General features: G+C 39.1%; 1 protein-coding gene across 3 annotated transcripts in view; it reads right to left on the reverse strand.

The window, feature by feature from the left end:
* Positions 1-20,898, reverse strand: part of LOC109420670 (uncharacterized) — an 84,835-nt gene extending 63,937 nt beyond the window's left edge. The window contains exon 1 of one of the 3 annotated variants that reach the window (XM_019695093.3): positions 20,486-20,898. The gene's annotated coding sequence lies outside the window, so the exon portion shown is untranslated. The other 2 variants (XM_029852886.2, XM_019695094.3) reach the window with 2 other exon arrangements.
* Between the last annotated feature and the right edge of the window lie 258 nt (positions 20,899-21,156).

A 21,156-nucleotide genomic window follows, 5' to 3' on the forward strand; every position in this document is an offset into this window, starting at 1 on the left:
TGGAATCTCTCCTGGTGTTATCACTCGTCACAGTTGACGTGCTGTTGCGCAGCCGTGGAGGTGACATCCACCTCCACCCTCCCTGACTGATCCAACGAAAATGACGAATGAAATCAGAGGGAACAGCTTTTATGCCCCTAGATTAGCAGATGAAGCTCCTCCCATTCAGCTGGCTTTCCAGTTTATTTCGATTGCAGGCCCCGCCCCGCATGCTTCAGACGCTTCAAACGATTTTCAACCAATAAATGAGAAAAATTTTCATTAAACAAATAAAGTAACCAAAATATAGAAAGATTTAGAACATTTTAGTTTGAAAAATGCTAGAATTAAACAAGGGATCGTCCCATAATTACGGCACGCAAAAATAGTAATGTTCAACCCTTTCTCATCCCTATCCATCACCCCTCCCCATTAAACGTGGCGTAATTTATAAACGCTCCCCAATGTTTCACGAAAAATGGTTCTGATAGGACAATGCGTTGCTAAATTCTGGGTGAAACAATTAGTGTCCTGAATTCAATCTTTCATTTTTCGATTAAACCACACTTTTCTCGATTGATGGAATGAAATTATCTGATTTACAACGCTTGAGGAATAATTTCCGGTGGTCCTAAAATTTGATCAATTAACGAAATGAGGAAGGAAATGGCATGAAAACATCATGTCATGCAATGCGTGTTGGTTTTCTCCTTGCTAAATACAGGATGCGACCGAAAACTGGTACGCCGCTTTCTGCCATGAATGAGATTCCTGGTGCTATCCGCACGATAGCCGAGAGTCGCGACTGGGTTAATGTGCTACTGCTCAGCTGTGGAGGTGATATCCACCATCCTTGACTGATCCAACGAAAATGACGAAAGAAATCAGAGGGAACAGCTTTTATGTCCCTAAATTGGCAGGTGAAGCTCCTCTCATTCGACTGGCTTTCCAGTTTATTTCGTTTGCATGTTCCGCCCCGCATGCACCAGACGCTTGAAACGGTTAATCAACCGAGAAATGAGAAAATTTTCATCTAACGAATAAGTAACCAAAATATTGGAAAATTTAGATCATTTTAATTCGAAAAATGGTTTAATTAAACAATGTTTCACGAAAAGTGGTCTGGATGGGATAAAGCGTTGCTAAATTCCTGGTTGAACCATTAGTGGCCGGCATCATTATTGTTGCGGGGCCACAAAACATACAATCTTTCACTTTTCGGTTGCACCACACTTTTACCGAACGATGGAATGAAATAATTATCTGATTCACAACTCTTGAGGAATAATTTTCTATGGTTCTGAAACTGTTTGAATATTGAACGATTTCAGACAGAAAATTGACATGAATTAATCATGCCAAACAATGCGTGTTAGATTTCTCCGTGCTGAATGCTGAACGCCGTCGAAAATTAGCCCGCCGCTTGCTGCCGTGGATGAGATTACTGATCGCCTTCACTGTTGCTGAATCACCATCAAGAATTCAATCTTTCACTATTTGGTTAAACTACACTTTCTCGGTCGATGCAGGAAATTCATCCAATTAACTCTCTAGGAAGCATTTTCGATGGTTCTGAAAAGAACCGTTTGAATTATGAACGGTTTTAGGAAGAAATTGAAATCAATTCGTCATGCCACCCAATGCGCATTGATTTTATTCGCGCTGAATGCTGGAAGCCGTTGAGAATTGGCCCGCCGCTTGCTGACCTGGATGTTCTTCTTGATGCTATCAGCAATGCGCCGTCGTCAATCAATCCATGAAAAGACCGAGCCCCGAGGAAAAGCGACGCAACTCGCAAATTCGTTGTGGCGGATCTTTCTTTGGTGGGTTTTGCTGCTGCCTCTGCCACCACCGCCGAGCAATCGATGAAAAGTATTCCTTCCTTGGTCTGCCGCGTTAGACGGTTAGAAGGCGAATGTGCAACAGCTCCCTTGTCGACAACCACCAACGCCGAGCTGACACGGCCGTCAAAAGAAGAATGAGCGAAAACGCAAACGAAGAAAGTGGGCAGCTCTCGTGGGCAGCTGCGTTCACCTCGAGACGACAAAGACAAATGAGGGAAGATGCGAAGAAGCAGTAGCTTTTATATTCGACGGGAGTGCTCCAAAATGTGCTCGATCGTGATTGGCTGGAATAAACATGGGTGCACTTTTCCCAATTTTTCAATAGTTTGTTATTGAAAAACAGCAAATATTATTATTGGACATAATTGGTGTAAAGATTTGCAATCGATTGGTGCCAAAATTTTGAAAATTCAACAAGAAATTGCTGAGTTAATAACGCTCAAAATCTCCACTTCAAACGTAACGCGTCCGATTTCTGAAAATTTAGAATGACACCCGGTATAGAAAAGAGAGACGTAGTCCTACGTCAAAAAATCCCCTAATGCTTCAGACATTAGTCCAGGAACTATTCCAGAGATTCCGCATGGAATTTTTCCGGGAAGATTTCCTCCAGAAATACATCTAGGAATTCTTCCTGCGATTTCTCGAAGAACTCCTCCAGGAATGCATCCAGAAATTCCTCCAAAGATTCATCTAAAAAATTTCTAGTAATTTCTACAGAGATTTCTGATGCGGATTCTTCAGATTTTTTTTCCTGAAATTCCTCGCATAATTGCTCTACGGATTCCTCCAGGAATTCATCCAGGGATTCCTCCAGGTATATTTTCAGAAATTACTCCAGGGATTCCTGCAGGTATTGCTCCGAGAATTCTTGTAATGATTTCTTCCGAAATTTCACTAGGGATTTTTTCAAAAATTTATTCAGCGGTAAGTTAAAAAAAAAATCAGTAGTCCGTTCATAATGTTTTTCAGGGATTCACCCCAGCGTTGTTTTTAGGATTACTTGAAGATTTTTTGAATAATTTGAAGGATTTTTAGAGGAATTCCTCCAGCGATTTGTATTGAAATTCTATTAGATACTTTTAGAGGGACACAGAAGCCAAGAATTTCTCAAAAAGTCATCTAGGAATTCTTTCACAATTATCTCATGAATACCAAGTCTTTCACAAGTCCAATCATAAATACCTTCAAGATTATCCATTGCAGCACTAGCTTCCTCAATGACCATTTCAATTTGTGCGTTGTTTGATAGACGCAAAAATACCCCTGGCCCACGAAATAAAAAAAAATAATAGTGACCGACTAGAAATCACCTCCAGCATGGTTTTAATGAATACACTCGCGTTTACGCTTCAGCTACATGGATCATTTCTTATTATGTGACATCTATTCTCACTAGGAATTGAAAAACTTTTGCTGGAATTCCATTGCAAATTCAACCAGATTTTTTTCCCACATGATACTTGAATTCCATAAAGAAGAACTCGCCATATTTTGCGGTAATGCTGCTGAAAATTTAAAGATTCTTAAAGATACTCTTCATGGAATTCCTGGAAATTATCATTTAGTTTTAATTTCTCAGCGATTTAAAAAAAAGATGTAGAAAGTATTGCTTTTTATATAATTCTGGTTATATAATATTTCCAAACAAAACTAACTAATTACATAGACCATTTTAGACAATGATCTTGTAAAGAGTAACAAGTTGAGAATTGTCTCCAATAACTGTTAATTTAAACACATATTATGCCAAATAAATGTCTATTATAGATCAATGTTTGTCACCACGACAGTGGCTTTCAGATTTTTTCTAATTTCCATTTATAAAGTCATGAAAAAATTCTGGGGGGGGCCTAGCGGATTCTGGGGGGGGCCTGGCCCCCCTGGCCCCCCCTCTAGTTACGCCAATGGACTACACGCGAGATTTTCCATGCGGACTACAAACCGAGTTAGTGGATCAGTTTGTTCGCGTATGTTCGATAGTGGGAGGCACGAGTCCATGCTCGTCACGAATCAATAACGTGATGCATGTGAAACAGATGACTGAAGTACCTGCTGTCCATTGTAGATTTCCTACCATTGCATTTGTTCACCGAATCAATTTCATCATCATCCCAGTTGAAGAGTAATCGTACGACAATAAACTCACATGTTACACATCATGATCAGCGATAAGATTAACAGTTGGGAACCCAGTCACCATAACCACACAGCCATCATCCCGTTACGTGGTTAAGGAGAAGCTTCCCAGCAGTCGAAGGAAAACCGCAACAGACACCGTGTCTGGCAGTGAATTCACAGGCCGTTGACGACGGCAATCAAAAATATCACCTTGCTCAACATTGCATTGGCTGTTCCCACGGGGAATGAACAGAGCCGGGTATATTTACACCCAATGCACGACGAAGGAGCAAATTTTACACCGATCCAAAAGTAGCTCGTGATGACCTTTGAAAATGACTTGCAGCAGACACACGGGAACCCTCCTGTGCTGCCTGGTGGGGAAATCACTGTCGGCTGAATGAACGATGCGATGGGGATACACTGCAGTAGCGTAGGATATCACTCAATGGGCTCGTGATAGCTTTACGGCCTCGAACACTACCTACGCCATGAACGAGCGATTGCCCTACACAGCGGATGTCAGCGTGGTTACGGTATAACATAGTGGAGTTCTTCTTATCAAATTGATGCATTCGAATGTGAATCCGATTGTTTGTTCAAACATTACGTTAGAACTAGAAGAAATAAAATCATATGGAATGATGATTCATTACCCGATGCTAGAGATAAAAATAAGCAACGTGTTCAAACAGATTTGATATCGAAATTTATCCGCTAACGTTTGATTACTCTGACATTTGAGGGGCCCAGAATCAAAGGGGTATAAGTGATCATTTTGTTGATTTTGAGCTGAGCATATAAAAAAATTCTTCAGATTTCAAGCTTTCAGGAACTTTTTTATAGATTATTTTTACGATGATTAGAAAAATTACAATAAATCGTACAAAATTGGGTCGATTTTGAAACTCCATACATTTTGTATGGGATGAAATATTAGTGAAAAACTTCAAAACTCATTTAGGGAACGTCCATAAATTACGTCACGCAAAAATCTACCATTTTCAACCCCCCTCCCCCCTATGTCACACTTTTTGTATGAGACCTCTCAAATTTTTGTATGGGTCGTCACATTTTGCTGAACCCCCTCCTCCCTCAAAGCGTGACGTAATTTGTAGACGTTCCCTTACTCGAAAGTAGTTTTTCGTCACTTACATCCCTTTGATTCTAACCCCCTCATTTATGTATCCAACAGAAACACGTGTTTGATGAACAAATTGAGATTTTAATTATGAAGAGAAATCCACGTGCTCCGGTGGAAATCGAACCCACAACTCCCACGAGCCACTTGACCATCTCCGTGGCCTGAAGGCACAGAACTGAACTCAAGTCCACTAAATAATGCAAATGGCAGAGCGTTAATGACTAATAATAAATTTAATGATGATAAAGGATTAAAATAAATCAAAAATCTTTTCACAATTAAATCATCAATCAATAATCTTAATCATAAGAAACAAAATTAATCAATCATCAATCATTCATCATCAAAAATAATTCCTCATATAAATATATGATCCAATTTGAATCGGTTCAAATGCTGTTCTATATAATATAATTCATTTTAAGTGCGTTACGAGAGGTATTTAGGGGGGTTTTGCAGTTTACAGTTTCACAGAGTCTCTGGAGCTTTTTAAAGGCGTTTCAGGGGCATTTCAAATTTATTTCGGGGATTTCAAGAGCGTTTCAATGGTATTTTGGAGGTCTCAAGGGCGTTACAAAGCATTTCAAGGGATTTCGAGCGTTTTTTTAAGGGTCTCAGGAGTTAAAGGATGGTCAGGGGTATTTCGAAGGGGTTAAGGGGATTTCAGGAGCGTTTGTCTTTCGTGCTTGCTGTTCAACATTGCTTTAGAGGGTGTAATTAGGAGAGCGGGGATAAACACGAGTGGAACGATTTTCACGAAGTCCGTTCAGCTGCTTGGTTTCGCTGATGATATTGGTATTATTGCTCGTAAATTTGAGACGATGGCGGAAACGTACATCCGACTAAAGAGTGAAGCCAGACGAATAGGATTAGTCATTAATGTGTCGAAGACAAAGTACATGATGGCAAAGGGCTCCAGGGAGGAATCAGCGCGCCCGCCACCCCGAATTTATATCGACGGTGATGAAATCGAGGCGGTTGAAGAATTTGGCTCACTGATGACCGCCGACAACGACACCAGCAGTGAAATTCAGAGGCGCATTGTGGCAGGAAATCGTGCTTACTTTGGACTCCGCAGAACTCTACGATCGAATAAAGTTCGCCGTAACACGAAGTTAGCCATCTACAAAACGCTGATTAGACCGGTCGTCCTCTATGGGCACGAAACATGGACCCTACGTGCAGAGGACCAACGCGCCCTTGGAGTTTTCGAACGGAAGGTGTTGCGTACCATCTACGGCGGAGTGCAGATGGAAGACGGGACTTGGAGAAGGCGAATGAACCACGAGCTGCATCAGCTGCTGGGAGAACCAACCATCGTCCATACCGCGAAAATCGGGAGGCTACGGTGGGCGGGTCACGTCATCAGGATGTCGGATAGCAACCCGACTAAAATGGTTCTCGAGAGTCATCCGACCGGTACAAGAAGACGTGGAGCGCAGCGAGCTAGGTGGGTCGACCAAGTGGAGGACGATCTGCGGACCCTACGCAGAGTGCGGAACTGGAGACAAACAGCCATGGACCGAGTGGAATGGAGGCGGCTACTATGTACAGCAGAGGCCACCCCGGCCTTAGCCTGATCGGTGTGTGTGTGTGTGTGTGTGTGTGTGTGTGTGTGTGTGTGTGTGTGTGTGTGTGTGTGTGTGTGTGTGTGTGTGTGTGTGTGTGTGTGTGTGTGTGTGTGTGTGTGTGTGTGTGTGTGTGTGTGTGTGTGTGTGTGTGTGTGTGTGTGTGTGTGAGAACGTTTGTGGAGAAAATTCTGCAAAAACATACCTAAGCGAAAAAAGCACCGCCAAAACATAACGACGTTGGAGCCAGGAGCCGAAGAAACCAAAAGAATCAGTTTACCGTTCTACCCCAAAGTGACCAACCAAATAAAAACAACACTTCGACAACATGGATTGCACGTAGTACATAGAAGCGATAATACGTTACGTGAACTACTCTGCAATCTAAAGGATAAAGTACCCCCAGATGAGCAGTCAGGGATTTATCAGATCCCATTCCGAGACTGCTCCGCAGTCTACATAGGTCAAACGCGCCGGAAGATAAAAACAAGAATAAAAGAACACAAGAATGCTGTAGACGCAAACAAGCCCAACGAATCCAGCGTCGCTGTCCATACCTCAAACAACAACCACAACATAAATTGGGAAGAAGCAAAACTGATAAAATGTGTTCAAAAGATTTCACATTTGAATGCGTGGGAGTCCATGATCATCACAAACAGCAAAGAGCCATTGATGAATGAGGATGATCCCCCAATCGTATCGTGCCTCTTCGGCCTAACTGACCTGACAATACAGTAGCATCTCTTCGTTTTTGGACGTGTACGAACAACGTACGAAAACCAACGCAGTCAGTCGGACATTGTCCTGTAGATGGGCTAGATCACGCCCGAAACCGGTCGACGTCAAGGTAATTTTAACCTTTTCTTGACGATTGTTAGAACGATAAGTGTTATGTCTTGTCTCATTTCGCGTCTCGTATGTGTCGTGAAGTTCTTACGTTAGCATAAACTGTAAAAGTTAATAGTTTTGTGCTAAGCTCTGCGAAAAGCTAATAAAAAATAAGTTATAATACTGCTCTGATAATAAATTCTGGTGAATCAAATTTCCAGAGTCATTGCTTTAAATTCAATTTATATTTCAGAAAAATACCACTTTTTGATTGGCAGGCTGTGAATTGAACCCATGAACATTCATTTCTAATCACATTTGATATGACAATGCTTGAGAATTATTCGCGGACGAGATCCGGCAGATATAAATAAGAGTATTCCAGAAATCCTTTTATTTCTTGAAGGTCTTTATATTTTGAAGGTTTTTTCAACAGAAATAAACACGAACATTTAGTAGAAACTTATTGGTTCTTCATTCTTTGTTTTGAAGATGGTCAAGGCGAATATTTTTTCCTGCCCTGGAAACTGTCTTACTAAATTGAATACGACTACTAATACAAACGAAAAAATGTTGGCAAATGTTGGAGGTATTTTGAAAATATGTGAGTAGCTGTATGTTGTAGGAGTTGCTTCACACGGTGTCAAAATTTTGATTATTATTGAACTTTCATGTACCTCGGATTTTTCTTCAAAGATTGTCAGAATTTTGGCTATATAGTATAAATGGAAAGTTTGAAAATATTCCATCGGAGAAATTTCGATTTTACTAAGTTTTTGGCTATTTTCCATAATAAAATACAATAAATACTATTTTAGCCCAAAAAACATACAAAATGTATGGAAAAATTTTCGCCGATGAAATATTTTCAAGTCTTCCGATTATGAATATTTTGCCCAAATACTAAAATTTTTCGATGAAAAATACGAGGTACATGAAAGTTCGATAATAAACGAGATTTTGACAGCGTGCTTCACAATTATAAGCACAACCACAGAGTGCCCATCTTCAGCCTATGCTCCTATGTTCATAATATCTCAAACACAGACGATTTAAGCAGCGATTAGTTCCGTTATTTTTGTTAACATACATGGTTACTCCTAACAAAAAATATAAAAAAAGCAAAACAAATAGTGCTAATTAGCACTTATTCCTTTTTCTTGTTTCTTATTTTCATTCGTGTAGTAATATTTTGTATAAGGTCCTAAAATGTGGAGCTTGGAGACCCGGCCAATTTAGATATAATCTAGGGACCATTGATCCAGTTCTTAAATATTGAAGCCTGAAAGCGTATTGGCACTGGGGACACTTTTTAGATTTTTTTTAAACTCTACTGCTCGAGGGCGCAAATGTCATGAGTTTTCATTCAGGATTATTTGGCAAAAGAAATTTCTTTGACATTTTTAGGCACATAGTACTTTTGTGCTTCCCAACTAATATTTTCAGCGCTATAAGCTTCAGTCATTTGCTTTCTGTTGTGTTACCATCGAATAAAAGCAGTCAACGCTGAATAAAAGGGCAGCTAGTCAAATATAAATCATAAGCTAATACACGACTGCAAAACAAGTACCATACAGCTACCAAACTCGGTTTTCAGAAATCCATTGCTTGTCACTGGGGCTGCCTTTACTCCACTCTATTCCAACTCCGGGAGATTTCCCGGAAGATGTGAAAACTTGAACAAATCGAATAGGAGTCTCCACTAACAAAACAGCTGCTACTATACAGTACAATTTGTTATACTGACAAATCCCCAAACCAGCAGCGCTTTAAAGGCCGTTATGCGATTTCATTACAGCTAGAAGCTGTAATAAAGAAACTGTTGGTTTACCAACACGGCTTGTCGGATGTAAACATTATTGTCAAAACAAACTTAAAGTGGGATATATAGCTACTACCATGGCTACTACACAATTTTTTTACAGCTATCCATCTCTGTGCTGTGAAATTATTTGGGTTGCTTTTATAGCACTTTAATTCAATGCCGGAACATTTGCCGGAAGATGTGTAAATCGAGTAAGAGTCCCAGCCACTACAACAGCTGCTTTTATACAGTACGTTTTGTAATGTTGCCAAAACACAAAACAGCAGCGCTTCGTAGCCGTTTAAAGAGCACTCTTTCAGCTAGAAGCTGTGAAGAAGAATCTGTTGGCGCAATCACACAGCTTGTTCAATGTAAACATTATTGCGTTTGACGTTTCACAAGCTTTTGCAGCAAGATTAAGTTGGGTAAGGTTTCTTGTGGCACAATTATGAAGCCTTGTCTGGAGTAAAACAAAACGGGCTATTTTCTATGCTATTTATAAATAGCAGTGTGGCAGCGAGGACACCATCGGGACCAGTGGATATGGAGATCCGGAGTTCGATTCCAAGTAGCGGCAAGTACTTTAATTATTCAATTTTAAAAGCGATAATTCCAGACCCACATGTATTGCGTCACGGTATCCGTAACCTAATTGTATTTAATCGATTAATTTGTGTATGCCGTATAATTATTATTTAGCAACTGTGAAAAGGCTGAAAAAGCGCCTTCTCAAGATGTTATTCAGTTAGTGGTTACATAGGAGCCGAGAAAAAAGCTAACCCGTAACGTGGGTAGATCACCTCATAATGGTGCGTTACGGCGTAAGATCTACCACAACAAATTTTGATTTTGTTATTCTCCAGCTTAGTTAATTTAAAAGCAGGAAAATTATTAGATCAAAATTTGGTTTACTTTTTGGTTTTGTTTTTGTATTTTGTTTTTTTTTTTTTCACTACAAATACCCCATTTGTTTCAGTGTTATTTGCTTGATTTTAACCTATTTTAACTATAACTAATAACTATAATAACTATTTGTTCCAGCGCTGTTCAGGTAAATAAAGTTGTAATTGTAATGTAGGTCAATTAAAATTCTATATATCATAATAATAATATTTATTATTTGAGGTAAATTTGATGCGCTGATGGTGGGTACACAATCATCATCATCATCATCATCATCATCATCATCACATAGGAGCCGAGAAAAAAGCTATGACTGCGTGGCAGAGTTTAAAATTTTCATTTTCAGTGAGTGAAATTCAACGTGAATTTTGAAGAATCTCAACTGAGGGATCAACATAAAATTCATTTTGGTGAATGAATTTTCTCACTTATTCATTCATTTTTCTGTCACTGACAATTTTCACTGAGAAATATAACCTGACCGTAACTCCCGATTACTCTTCCAATCGCCTCAAAACTTGTGTATAGTAGTTAATTACAATACTAATTAACTGCTCTATTTGTCCATTAAGTCGGATTTTGCGTTTGTTAACAGAAATTGGACATTTTACGACGTGCGAAAAAATATTCGTGACAGAGAATTGAATGAAAAAAGAGAGGCATTCAGCTGACAATGATTGTGGCCAAGCACGAATGAAAAAATGAGAATGTCAATCTTCACTTTCAGCCTTCGATTTTTTTACACACTGCTGCGTGGTATAGAAGCTGCTCGCACAACAAAAACATGTGGTTTAAGTTCGCCAGATTCATTGGTATAGGGCTTGCATAGAAGCTTCCATCCATTTGTACAACACAGTAACTCAGCATCAAGCCGTATTGAGGACGCTTTGTTGACGTTTACATTCACAATAAATGTTAGTTGGGTTGTTATCTAATAATGAATCTACGAAAAGGAGAATGATAATTGGCAAACGAAGCTTCCAGTTAATGATTGTGCAAATATTCAAAGATTATTCAAAACTGAGTATAGGATAGAGTAAAAATTAAGCTTTCGGGCAGTTTTTATGATACGCCAGTGGAGAACGAATCGAAATTTATAATTTTGTATTGAAACAATCATTGAAAAACTGTCATACTCAGAACCCGAGCAAAGGCGGATAACAAAATGATAACAAGCTCTGTTACCTGGTTATCATTCGTTTGATAATTGAGTTTGTTATCATTTAGGTTGAATTAAGAGCCAACATAACAAAAATGATAACTCATATTTACTTCTCGAATACCAAAATGATAAGAAGTTAGGTTATCATTGAGTTCAAGTTGATAACTAATTGTGTTACACAATATTTTGTTCAACATTTCATTTAGTTATCAACATGAAAAAATACATGTGACTGATAACTGGTTTTGTTATCAATTAGTTATCATTTAGAGCTATTTTATCGACCAAAATAGTAAAAATCTACTTTACCGACATCGTCACCTATTGAAAAAAGTTTCTTATAATTTACAACCAATATTTTCAACTATTGCGCCCAGGCGGGTCTCGAACCCTGTTCGAGTGATTGTCGGTCGCAGCCGATAGCCCCTATACCAATGGGACTCATTGAGAATGAGAGTAATAAAAGGCTACGCTTTCGTACTGCAGTCGCATTGTGGGTGGAAAGCGGAATCTATTTTTAGATTCGAGGTTCATCAGACTCTCAGTTTTGGGAAAGCTTTGAAATGTGCGTTTGGACACAGATAACATATTTTGTTATCATTTAGTATTTTTATGTTATCGCGATAGACCAAAATTATCGATAACTAAATTTGTTATCATCTGGTTATCATCAATTGAAAAAGATGATAACAAAAATAACAAAATGATAACACCGATAACACAGTTTATTATCAAAGTGATATCACTTTGTTATCCGCCTTTGCTCGGGAAAAGCATCCTGAAATGTAAAACCAATAGAAGAAGCAGAATGAAACGAGCTCACCACTCTTTGCTACCACCACCGCTTAGCATGTAATCAAAACAACACAGCAGAACAAACGCTCAGATCGCGCTGACCAAGAGTCTCTGTGGGTAGGTACTAACTGCGTCGTTATGGCTGTCCACCCGAGCAAAGGCGGATAACAAAGTGATATCACTTTGATAATAAACTGTGTTATCGGTGTTATCATTTTGTTATTTTTGTTATCATCTTTTTCAATTGATGATAACCAGATGATAACAAATTTAGTTATCGATAATTTTGGTCTATCGCGATAACATAAAAATACTAAATGATAACAAAATATGTTATCTGTGTCCAAACGCACATTTCAAAGCTTTCCCAAAACTGAGAGTCTGATGAACCTCGAATCTAAAAATAGATTCCGCTTTCCACCCACAATGCGACTGCAGTACGAAAGCGTAGCCTTTTATTACTCTCATTCTCAATGAGTCCCATTGGTATAGGGGCTATCGGCTGCGACCGACAATCACTCGAACAGGGTTCGAGACCCGCCTGGGCGCAATAGTTGAAAATATTGGTTGTAAATTATAAGAAACTTTTTTCAATAGGTGACGATGTCGGTAAAGTAGATTTTTACTATTTTGGTCGATAAAATAGCTCTAAATGATAACTAATTGATAACAAAACCAGTTATCAGTCACATGTATTTTTTCATGTTGATAACTAAATGAAATGTTGAACAAAATATTGTGTAACACAATTAGTTATCAACTTGAACTCAATGATAACCTAACTTCTTATCATTTTGGTATTCGAGAAGTAAATATGAGTTATCATTTTTGTTATGTTGGCTCTTAATTCAACCTAAATGATAACAAACTCAATTATCAAACGAATGATAACCAGGTAACAGAGCTTGTTATCATTTTGTTATCCGCCTTTGCTCGGGGCACTTCTTCACTGCTCCACGCTAAACGTAATAATGTATGAAATAATTAATCACGTTAGATTGTAAAAGCATGAGTGAGATCATGCTACTCAATCACAAGTAGAAAACGGTGGAAATTCACATTGATTATATAGTTTATGTAAGGAGAAAAATCAAGGAGAAACATTGGTGGATATGGTGAGGAAGTTGGAGTAAAATTCTTTGGAATCCTGATGTTTTTTCATGTTCAATGAGAAACCTTACTGTCTGTTCAATTCCTGGTACACTTCCATAAGCATTTTGTCAAAGAATACTAGCAATAGTTATTGAAAAATCTAGATCTTCATTCATTCCTAGTCCTACTAAAAGTGGCTTGTGGACTCTATCCTTCCATCCAATTTTCCAAAAATAAAAAATAAATAAAAAACGTTTGCAGGGGCATTATGGGCATTATTTCTTCTCTAGTATAAATAGGTCAGCAAAAAATTATCCTTCCAGCATCACATCAGTGAAAGTCTTTCACTTCAAATTCACCAAACATGACGATAACAAATTGTGACGTTGTTGTTGTTTGGGTTTCCAGTTTCGTGGAACGGAAGCTTGATTAATATGCCCGAGCCGGTACCGACCCATAATGGTGCGGAGGAAAGGTGTAGGCAACCACCTCCGACTACACCATGTTATTCCTGAAACTCATGACCACAAGGTTATAGAAGGCTGTCACCTTCGTAGTCGTCTAATTAACGATGAAATAACGTCGAAGCCACGTAGTAAATGAATATAACCTTTTGAACTGTGCAAAGAATTGGTATTTAGTGAGGTGTTGTGCTGGAAGAACGCCACTCTTGTGACTCAACTGTTCATATACCGTAAAATTGATGATTGTAACAAAGAACCAACATTTTGTTTTTCAAATTCCACTGAAGATTGAGCATAAAACTTTGGGCTACATATAAAATTCATGCAAACCACCCAGATTTAAAGCTCTGATATAAATATAATCAACCCGAATCATTCAAAAAGATGATAACTTCTGTTTTATTCCCAACAATGAATGTATTACGAGATGTACAGACTTACACTTCTGGGCGGTTCTATTATTGTCCCGATCTCACGAGACCGCGTCAAATTGCTCGTTACGTGTTTTGGTCACTCAGCCGATGTTGTTTTCGGTCAATTACTCGATCACACCGCTCACTACCGCTTCTATAGTTGGCTGGCAATCTAGCTGTGGCTGTATCGTATATGGCTAAGTACAAGTCTTTATGTAACCCAAAGCGATTCAAAATCGAACGATCCTACGTAGAGCACGCGCCAGCAAAAGCGGTGTGAAGTTCAGGGATATTGACTTTGAACTTAATTTTGAATGCCTTATTTTGTACCCCGCACTTTCTCGCACTTACTTTGGAAGTTTGAAGGGCAAATTCCTCGTGCCGTCACTGCTGCTATTTTAAAACGCAAAAGGTATCCACTGTTAACGTGTCACTTTTCAATTCACTTCGATACAGAATGGTAAAAATACTCTCAACTGGGGCAATTGCTGCAACAGGTTACTTCCCGAAATCACACGTCTCCGATAATCGCGAAATATTTGCTCCGATAAGCGAAAACCGAAACTGCACTAAATAAGCCAAACTAGCTCCGGGTTTATCTACTCGTAGACTGTGGAGCCACTGCCAGTAGTAGTGTGTACTCGATTCGATTGCTATTCCGAAACTATACTAAACTTAGTGTGATGACGGCGGCGATATCGAACGTCGAACTAGCTAGTTTCAATTTGGTGTCGCGTCGTCTAATGTCAAGAGCATGCACCAGCTCTTGGAGGGATAAAACGAGTCTGGTTCACTCTTTACTCGGGCCAAACTGATGTGAGTTTTAGTATGCAGCACTACTTTAGATGAGCAACCAGCTTGACGTTGACAAATCGGATGGTTTTTCTGGTGACAAACTTTTTCGACTGGATGTGGTCGGGGAATGGTTGTATACTAACTTAATACCTGCTACCTACTACCAGTGAGTGCAGTGCAGCGGTTATACTAGGTGGACCGATATTCGATACTTGAGTATTGTTATCGTTCACGTGGCGGAGCGATAACAAAGGCTTTCTCTAGTTACTTGCTTATTGTGCATGTTCTGCGATGCAGTGAATTACGTTTCAGTGAAGGGTCGTTGAGTATGATGCGTTGATGGTGTGAATAACATTGTTCTTTGCAGCTAAGAATTCTTTGAACTTTTCCCCAAGTAAATAACTGAGACAATTGTTACTTAATTTGGCTATTTTTCATTTATTGTCCAGTAACAGACATTTCTCTATGTCCAGAGAAGTCAATTTAGATCGAATCAAGAGAAAATCCTGGGCTGTACCGGAAATCGAACTCATACACCCTGAGTATGGTCTAGCTTAACCGTTCCAAGAGTTATTGTACAGTTTTGTCCACGTATGTCTATAGTTTTTGTAACCCAAAAAAATTGAAACAGTCAAAGATAGTGAACAATATTTTTTCGGATTGTCCTTAAGGTGAAACGGAAGTGCGTCCAGGTGTTGACTTGCGTTTTTATGAGCATTAACCTTCACGTACCCGAACCCCGACAACTCATTTTCAATTTTTTTTTCATTTTGTCAATTTTCATTCGATTTTTTTTAGTCGCCCTCAATCGAACATAAATTGGTGCTAGTTTATTACACTAAAGTGGCCATGTAATATCCAGGACCATTCCGGAGATATTCCGGATTGTATTGGGGTCAGGAGGTGGGGGTGGGGTCTGTTTTGCCAAATAGCTAAAAGTGATTATTTCGTGTGTTATTGTATTTGAGAGGCCTCTGCGGAGCCTGTTCCAGGTGTTCCGGAGCATCCATATCAGTTGATACATACATCAGTCTATTTTCTTCTGCCCCATTCTCTCGGAATCATGAAGATTGATACGTTGTACGGCATGTTTTACTTGCAAACCATAAATGTCCCCGATGACACTACTGTGCAACCTGTGCTAGATGTTCCCGGGTGGCCATATTAGTTGATACTGACTTCAGTCTATCATTTCTGACTCAGCCACTCGAAATCATGAAGATTGGTATGTCGCACGGCATGTTTAGGTTGAAAGCCAGAAGTGTCCCCAATGAGGCCCCGCGGAACCTGTCACGGTGATCCGGATGGGTCAACTTATTCAAATCTGGTTATCGCAGTTGTGTTTCACTATTCTCAACAAAAAATTCGCCGAAAAGCAAAGATTCAAACACAATAACACGTGAAATAATCACTTTTAGCCATTTTGGCAACCCCCTGACCCCAGTACAATCCGGAATATCCCCGGAATGGTTCCGGATTTTTCATGGCCACTTGAGTGTAATAAACTAGCACTAATTTATGATCGATTGAGGGTGACTTCAAAATAATCGGATGAAAATTGATGAAATGCCAGCATTTTGAAATGAGATGTCGGGGGTCGGGTATGTGAAGGTTAATACATATCGTCACTGCGTCACTTATGTATTATATTTTGGTCAACATCTGTGTTATTTTAGACAAAACTGGAATAGTTTTTGTATTAGGAGCTCCAGCGGCATCATAATCATAAGCTCCAATCGAAAATATTACATAAATTTGGAAAATGCATTTCTATGCCGACGATATTTGTAAAAAAATATTACATAATGCAATTGCATTTGCATTTTCTCGATTTGTCCAGCTATGAAGCTGATTTTTTCAGTATAGTTGAATGACTACATAGGCTTGTTAGCTACCTAAAAACTTTGTCTAAGACTCCAAAGCAATATGAACACATATGAAAAAAGTTATACCCATTGCTAGGTATCAGTGCACAATGGTCCACGAAACAGATTTACGAGGAAAGATGCATTCTGCGCCTTCAAATGATTTTCTAGATTATCACTTGAGACCCTTCGAAACCCCTGAAAAGTCCTTCTTAATACCTCTGAATCCCGCCGAGAAGGCTCTGAAAAGCCTGAAATGAAGCTTCCGCTATGAAACTTCCTGAAATGCTTCCAAAAAACCCCTCGGATCCCATGTAACGCACATGAGACCCTCCGGAACCCCCCCCCCCCCCCCCCCCCAAAAACACCTCCGCAACGCCTCTGAAAGCAACCTAAAAAAGCTCAGAGACTCCTTGAAATGCCTACGAGATCCCCTTGAGAGCCACTCGGACACCTACAACGTACGTGAGACCCTCGGAAACTCTCGAAAACGTACGCGTAACGCCTCTAAAGCCCGTCGGAAGTCCTCTGAAACTCTCTGCAATGCTTCCGAAAACCCTAACACGAAGTCTTATATATGGTGTTGAATAGGGTGCTAAAGTGGAGGCCATATGCGTACATGTTCCCATTTCACCGCGTGTAAAGTGTACGCATATCGCCTTCACTTTAGCATCCTATTCAACATCATATGCGATCATGTGTTGACTGGAAATTTCTGGACTGGAGAAATTCTTCGAAGTGCTGGTTGAAAAACCTTGCCTACCAAACGTAATTTCCGAAGAATTCTTCTATGTAAGATGTTTTCCAGAATAGAGAGATCCTAGTGTTGAGGTGATTTCTGCATGAAAGTTTAGCTGAATCATATAAAAAGTGTTGATTGCCAAAGGACAGTGTTTCCTTAACTTTTCGAAGATATCGCCTCCTTGGAGATGAATAATAAAAAGGTTTAAGTAGTATTACCAGTAGTGTTCTAAAAGGATATTTTTCAAAGAATTTTTGTTGAGTCGCATCGTAGTCGTTGCTTTGCTTGTGAGCGTCGCCGTTCCCCGTGTGTAGTTTGAGCAGTTTAGAAAAATTAGTGGTGGTGATGCCAGCCAGTTGCACGAAACATGCAGCTTGGATGGATATTTAGTGGTGAGCTCGCTCCATATTATTGAAATTACACCGTGTCCAATAAGTTCTCATACAAAATACAAATTTAGAAAATAAAATTTTATTTCACACCTGTGATTCTTATTTTCAAAATGAATGCATGTATTGAAGGGCCACATAATACTGATTGAATAAAGCATAAGGTTTAAAATGACATTATTTTCTATTTGTTTTTATAAGCCTAGCAGTTCACATCCGTTTTCTGAAATCCGTTTGCTCCGGCACGCAAGAAAAATGTTCGAAAAGATTTTCATTCTACGGTAGTTAAATAGAGTCTATAAGGTTAAATTTTGAGTTTTTATCCCAAGTATTGTACCAAATGGATGTACTAAAGATGAAACAATACAACTTTGGTGATGATATGGTAAGAAATTTACTAGTAAGCTTCACTTGAGCTGATTTCCTTGAAAATGATCGTTATATTGAAGATAAACATCATAAAACGTAAATTTTTGATAACATTTACCGCAAAAGGGATACAAGTACGTTTTATAAGTGAGAATTTTGTGAATCAACAAGATAAGATACAGCCTTGCTTCATTAACACAACAAATCTCATTCAAACAGGTAAATGGACATTTTTGTTTGATTTACGTTTTATTTTGTACAAAATAAAATGGCTTCGAACTCCACCAATACAGAGTCTCATATTTTATCTCTTTTGGTCATAGTTACTACTAGCAATGGTGAGGACAGGAGCCTAATTTGTTTCAACTTTAAACCATTACTCGTTAAAATGTGACGAAATATCAAAGAAATTGCGTGCGTGCCAGCTGAAATGGACTTACGACACATAAGCGATCAGCAGAGAAGGATAAAGGACAGTTAATTCCAAAACATATGCTGCATTTGGTCAGTGTTAGTTTGCCTTTCAATTAATATATTCACTTTGATAATCCTAATTACAGATGTGAAATTAATTCAATTTGATTTTGTATGAGAACTTATTGGACACGGTGTATGATGCGTGCATTAACCCAAAAAAAAAAAATAAATAAACGGTTCGTAACTTCAAGTGCCGATCTAAACTCCCGATTTACAAAATAATTTGAATGATTCGTCATCTTCAGGTCGACATGTGTTATGTTTAGTTATAGAAAAGTATAAGTTTAGATTCAAATAGCATTGCTAACATCACTTATCAAAGTGAATCCACAACATGTGACTAACCCACTAACAAAAACTCCCTCTCGTGACAATCGTGGAGAAGCAGAGGTGATCTCGGTATCTAGTGGCAACGCAAGCCGTTCTCAAATTCCTTCTTTTCATCGATGACCATAAGAAGGTGTCTGGCGCTATAATTGACTCAATAAAGTTTGGAATTTCTTGTGTAATTTTGAATGTTCTGGTCAATCACAGAGTAGGTTCACGTACAATTTCCAGACCACACAAAAATGTGTAACAGTTACACATTCTCAAAAAACAGCTCGTACACTCGTCTAGATGCGATATGTTGATTTTTTTTTTGTTTTCCAAGGTCACTGGTAAACCTAGCTAGATTTGCGTACAAAAATTTTTGCGAATTTAACGATTTTGCGGACACTGGAGCTGATTTTGTAAACGTGCAAGGGTTACACATTTTTGGTGTAGTCTGGAAATTATTCAATTTAGTGCTGAGCGGCGTTAGCGTGTTGTACTTCTTTAATTGACAGCTTCTGGTTCTTCTTGCTTTTTGGTAAGGTTTTCAGGTGGTTTTCAGGTTTTTTCAAGAAGATAGAGAAACGCATGGAGGTGCATGGTTGTTGATGCCTTGCTATCAATTCCATAGCACACGGCATTTTGCACCAATTTCCTTTCTCAAATTAGTTTTCAAAATAATTCCATAATTGTATCAAGCGAATATTGTTTGTTTTTCATTAACATTTCAAGTTCCAGTAAATTAAGACTGTTTGACGTTTATCATTGAAATCGAAGACAGTTGGAAACGTGGTTGAAAAATGGCATCAAACCCATCTCTAATCAGTCCAATTACATCATTCTATTATATTTATTTGATCATTAATTAATACACAGATTCAAGCCACAAGCAACATCATGTCATCACCAGCGTTTCAGACGTTTTTTTTTTCGGTTCAAAAGCAACAACAATTGCGTCATGCCGACAATCATTCCGACACTGCGTGGCAAGTTGCATAACTTCAGGAAACATTTCGTGGGAAGGGAAAGGAAGTAAACATTCGAAAGGGACTTACACTGCTTGCTGTTTCTCCATATTGACTGCGTCTAGTAACTGAATGAGTTTTTTTGTATGTAGTGTTTATAGCGAACACAAACTACAGCTAGATGTGAGTGCTACTGATGATTAGTAAAGCGGTTTTTATTAGTTATTTACAGCAATTTTTCCGATAAGCCGATCCGTATATTTGATTTTATGCGCCAATTATAGTCGGTCCTCCTATTCCAATTTGTGATGTCAGTGTCTCGAAGCTACAACATTCAGTGTTTACGTGCTTTTTCTTATAGGTCCAATGCAACAACCAACGACCAAACGGTTAACACCAAACTGACATTCCAAGGTCACAGTAGAAGTCAAATGAAGAACTTTTCACTTACTTAGGGGCGACTGATCAAGGCCTTAGGAGTTAGGTTACACTGGGAATTTGGATCGTGGCCGCTGGTCTATTGTTCCACTGAAACAGATCCGGGAAGAATTCGCCGAAAACTCTTGGCTGTACGATGCTCGTCACAAAAATGGACACTAGGCACTATCAATAGACCTCAGAATATTGTTTCACAATAAAACACCTTTTCAGCACAGTATTCAAATCTTGCACCAATTCCAGACCAACCCGATCTTGCAAATAAAATCCCTAATTCCTCTGGAATGGAACTACAGCCTTTTTCCCAAGTGGACAATCTTCCAATGATTCGCACTTTGATGTAAAGGTAAAGTTGACACACTCCGCAATGGAAACGGTCCGAAGAGCAAGCACAAATACCGACTGTAGTCTAGTCCGTACGCGGGGGCATTGAAGAGGTCATCGATTTCGGTTTTGGAATCCAACCTTCGAAGGGAAAGGAAAACCCGCGAGAGAAATAGCCGGAGACAGATGAAGATGACAGCCGTTCGAGGGCAGTACGCATGATTCGGCTGGAAAATGGTTGGGCCATGGTGCGCATGATTTTCCATTGGGTGTTCGCTGGTGTTGGTTGGTGTCACGTTTCGAACCCCGATGATTTATCGTTATGTTTTGTTGATATTTGATTCGAACTTGTTAGGAAAA

Source organism: Aedes albopictus, chromosome 2 (genome assembly GCF_035046485.1).
Source record: "Aedes albopictus strain Foshan chromosome 2, AalbF5, whole genome shotgun sequence".
NCBI lineage: Eukaryota > Metazoa > Arthropoda > Insecta > Diptera > Culicidae > Aedes > Aedes albopictus.